The sequence below is a fragment of the Pteropus alecto genome, unplaced genomic scaffold (assembly GCF_000325575.1).
Source record: "Pteropus alecto unplaced genomic scaffold, ASM32557v1 scaffold79, whole genome shotgun sequence".
NCBI classification, from domain to species: Eukaryota; Metazoa; Chordata; class Mammalia; order Chiroptera; family Pteropodidae; genus Pteropus; species Pteropus alecto.
The window spans coordinates 19,684,673-19,689,996 of NW_006494612.1; positions in this window are offsets into that span (position 1 = coordinate 19,684,673).

Genomic DNA, 5,324 nt, shown 5'->3' on the forward strand with positions numbered 1-5,324 from the left:
CTGTGCTCCTCAGACCCAAAATAATAAATCTATAATATATTACCGCGTAAATTTCCCTGGCAGTGTGATGGACCACGTGTCGCATATTGGCAGGTTATATAAGTACAATGGTGACAGTCATTGACAGATTTAAGGCAGAGTGTCCAAAAATCTCTGCCCTCTATGGCTAAGAGTGGTGAGCAGCAAGGTAAATAGAGGGGAAATGTTTGCTCCTCTGGCCTTTCATTTTTTAAAGGCCTTTTATAAAAAACTGCAGATCATTGAGAATTTAATTAAGGATACCAGCTTTAGCAAGTGAGGGTCACTAACTTTTTTCCTTGAACACAGTGGTGATAGTGACTGACAATCACAGGACAGTAAACATATATCAAATACAATGACTAGCAGATATGGTCTTCCTATTGAGAGAAAAGTGGCATAGCAGAGACTTGCTTTGGGGTGGGGAAAGCCAGTATAAGGGATTTATCTTACTGTTTAAACTTGACTTCATCTCCGAGCATATCAGCAGCATGTATCATGTGACTGGTTTGATCCTGACATCTCTTCTAAACACAGACATCACAGCAGCCACCACTCCCCCTGCCTTACCCACAGTCCTGAGAAAAAGGGATAGCTAATCCTCAACAGCCAACCACTTCCAGCTGGAGCTAATAATTAATCCAGGGGTATTGGTATTAAAAAGAGCAGTGGCTTCAGGAGATCCCTTTCCAGAATGGATATTGATGTTAATTAGCTCTGTGACTTTGCTCAAGTTAACTTTTCTATGCCTCAGTTTCCTTTTTGTATAATGAAAAGGTTAGATCACGTGGTCCCTCAGATCCCTCCTACCTTTCTTGATTCTATGATGATAATACAAATCCTCTAAACAGTATCATTTTATTGTTTTCTTACTGTGTGCCATGCACTATACTAAGTACTTTTCATGTATCATCTACTTTAATCCTTGCAAATATGTAGTGTTGATATTATCCCCACTCTACAGGTTAAAAGAAAAAGACTCACAGACTGGTTTTACAAAGGACTCTATACTGCTTATACCTTTTAAAGTCTTTTTAGTTAAGAGGTGTGCTTTGTTTAAAAATTACACTCACACCCACAGTAAGCAACACCCCCAACATAAAACCAGAATAAAAATAAAGAAACAGTATATTTATAACCATGCCATTCTATCAACTGTTGCTTTTACTTTTTATTCTGCTTTTTAACTGCTAAATCAAGTGAATAGATTCATTATTTTAAACACAATGTTGCATAAATCTCAATGATTCCTCTGACAAGCCTCTAAGATGTATGAGCATAATACTCTGGTACTAAAAGCAAAAGCAGCCTCAAGAAAACTAATCCATATCTGGGACCTAAAAATGCCTTAGCTGGAGATGACTCCATTTGAGCCAAATGTTTTTCATCCACCTGTCATTTCCAACAAACATTAATATGAAAAGGCAGGATTTTTACCAGTTACCTTAATGAGAACTTTTAGCTTTAATTTGGTTGCCACCTGCTGGCTAAAAGACAAAAATCTTTCCACTGCAGCAAAAATTGCTTGGTAACTCACAAGGACAAATATAAACAAATGAATTCTCTATCATCAGCAAAGCCAGTTTGGGTGACATCAGTTTATCATCTAAAGGAAAAGAGAACTAATATTTAATGCCTATTGTATGTCTAGAACTGTGCTTCAGATATACTATTATATTAATCAGCTCCCAACTATGTGACTGACATAAATATCAATACCATCACTTAAATACTGACCCTAAGTATCAATATCATCACTTTTACTGGCTTCAGATTCCGCAGCTAAAAAGTGGCAACAAATTAAGAACCCTCACTCAGACATCAATTTTTCTTCATCATTGACTCGTATTCTTTCTATTATCACATGATTTTTCTCTATCATGGTATGTCCAAGTAATCTTACACTGTACAGAAAATACTGATGAACAGAGGCTTAGAAGCAGAGCTACAACTCACTGCATAGCCACAGAACCTTCTTATATTTCATGTTAAAAGAGATGAGCCAGATAATCGCTTCATAAATTTGGCAGGGAGAGTCATCAAAGATTAGTCAAAGTAAAGTAGCATGAAAATACAGTGAGAGCCATCAATAAAAGCAATTCAGAAGATCAGAAAAAACAATAAATTTTAAATTATAATTTCAAATATTCAGTCCTTTAGCAAAAAAAAAAAAATGAAAAAGGTTAGCTTATTTTTCTTTGATCCACCTGTGCACCCACCTCCTTATGGCCATCTGCATTGGGTACCAGGTGTCACATACACAGACCAGCTCTTGGCCTCAAGTAGTCAGACACCAATACAAAAGAAAGCTTCCGTACTCAGAGCCCTTTTTTCAACTACCATCTCATGTCTCTGGGAGGCACTACCATTGAAAATAACAATGGCTACTGTTTGAATGTCCAATACTGTCCTAAGCACTTTACATATGTTCTTAACTTAATCTTTTCATATGTTCTAACTTAATCTTCATACAATGATATGAGATAACTGGTATTGTTAATCTCTTTTATCTATGCAAGGGTAAACAATTTGCCAAAATCACCCAGGTATCTTAAGTGAAGGAATGGTGTTCAAATCCATGCACTTTGCTTAGTTCATATATTTAAAGACTAGGCTATGCAACCTGTAGAAGTATGATTGTCACAAAGCCTTCATAGCGTCACAAAGCCTTCATGGTATTTCACAAGTTAAGAAGAGACAAGCCAGATAATCACTTCGTAAATATGGCAGAGAGAGCCATCCATGATTAGTCAAAGTAGGGTAGCATGAAAATACTGTGAGACTCATCAATAAAAACAATTTCAAAAACTATGGTTTCAAAGGAGAATAGGAACATAAAGGTCATAAGTTGCACAGTTCAGTAGCCAGAAATGGAATCTCCTTTCCAGTCATTAGTTCAGTTCTCAGCAACTACCATCATGTTGCTTCTGAAAATGAGAATGACACAACAAGCATGGAGAATATTCACCATGTCACCTACAGCAGTTCAGTCAGGTTGCTGGAAACAGAACCAGTAGTAGTTATGACTATGAAGTGGGCTTATTTCAAGCAAGGTTGCTTGAAGGCTGTGAGTTACTTTCAGACAGAGCCCAGGCTGTGAATTCCTCCTCTGTCTTAGAAGTCCAGCTTCCCAGAAAGGCCTGACATGAAGTAACAATGCTGTAAGTGAGAAGTGATTAACTAGACATCTCAGCCCCTACACATTGAGGAAGCCTGTGAACTCCATTTGCATGGTTTATCAATTTAAATGATCAACTTCTGGAGCAAATTCAAAGGCTGGCTTTATGTTCTGGAGTCAGTTGGAAAGATATGAGAATGACAATCTACTTCAAATATTCCTCTGGAAGTAACACCTACACAAAATCATTATTTGGAAATTTTAGGAGAAATAATCATTATTATTTAATAACCATTTCTCACATTTATCTAAAACTGCTACAATTGGAGGATATACTTACAACTAGTCTTAACCACCAATGAAACAAAATGTTGACACCGAAGGTGGAATGTATATAATAAGATAAACAGACAGACAGATCAGGAAATTTATCTGTCTGAAATTAGAAAGACATAAAACCATGGCTAATGGTCACCAGTGAGTAGACCTAAAGGAATTTGATAAGTGTTTCTTGTGGCTCTATGTTTTTTCTCCCCCACTATAGTATGATATGTTTGTTTTCCTTTATGAGGCTTGTGGGAAGAAGAAAAATGCAAGGGGAGAAAAGGGAAAAGTACACTAGTAAATATAGATGATCTCATAAAGAATTTTACAAGTGAGTTATAATTTTCATTGTTCCAAAATACTTTATAATCATTGCCAATATCTTGAAGGCAGAAATATCATGGTTTGTTTTTAAGCTAAAAAAACTGTATTTGTTTCAGGCCTTACTTTCACATTTCAAGAAAAACGTGCATTAGAGAGTATGGTATAAAACTCCCAAATACATTAAATGAGAAAAAGTGGGAGGAAATAAGGATGTTTGTCCTCAAAAGGAAAAAAAAATATCAGAAATAATAATAGCAGCCATTATGCTGTATACCTTAAACGTATGCATTGCTGTGTGCCAATTAAATCTCAATAAAATTGAAAGAAAAAAATAAACATTTACTGAATGTGTATTATATGCCAGGTATTGTGCTAAATAATTTACAGGCATGATCTGATTTAATATTTACAACCACCATATGAAGTAAGTGTTATTACATTTTATAGACAAAGAAACCAAAGATTAGAAATACCCAAGATCACAAACTGACAAACGAGGAAGGTGAAATCTTTCTGCAGGTCTGTCTTACATTCAAGCCTAACATCTCGTTCAATCTATTGTAGTGGTCACAGAGGACGGCCCAGCCTCTCTTGTAGATGACGGGGTTCTGGTACCACTGCTGCCACCATCTGCGAATATGACTTTAGACAAATTATCATCCCAACACATCACTGTTCTGTTGCCTACAAAACAGGAGTTGGGATGGTCACTAAAGTTTCTTATAGATCAAATTCTATAACTCCAAATGTCTGAAAGTTATTGAACACAGAATGAATTTGGGGTTTCTTTAAATGGCAGAACAGAAAGAACGGAATTGCTCAGAGACTGTCTAGAATATATGAATTTTTCTAGCACTGCTCAAGAATAAAATAGAACAGAGAGAGTCACAAAATAGAAGAATATGTGAATGAATATATAAATCTCAAACTCATTCATTCATTCAGTGTCAAATCTACATTTTAGCAGCATTTTGATATATTTCCTAATGGTAGAGTAGAAGCAAAAGTATACTCTGAATACAAGTTTGTAATAACATAAAATTCTAAAATTATACTGTGTACCTTTTAACTGTAATTTTTCAGTATATTTGAGCCAATATCTTTCAAAAGAACAAATTCTGAATTCTTTAAATACTAAAATATTTTTTGATTTAAAATAGAGAGGTGGTTCAAACATATACAACATACAGGAGAGAGCTGGGCAGTCAATAAATATTTGGTAATTAAATAAATCAGGTTACAAAAAATAAAATAAAATAAAATAGATACATAATTTAACAGTGCTAATGAAAAATGTTTTAAAACATCCTTAATCAACTGAAAAAAAGAACTTCATGTTGACAGCATTTATTGTAATAATCCATTCTCAAATATAAAAGTTTTAGATGACAAATTTAATTATTTTTCTATCAAACTAAGATTATAGCAAAAAAACATTAATAGAAAATCCATGTTGTATAAACATTGTACTCCAAAAATTAAATGATCATTTCTATGGAGATGATATCCAGCCTTGATTTTTATTCTTGATCTCTTCATT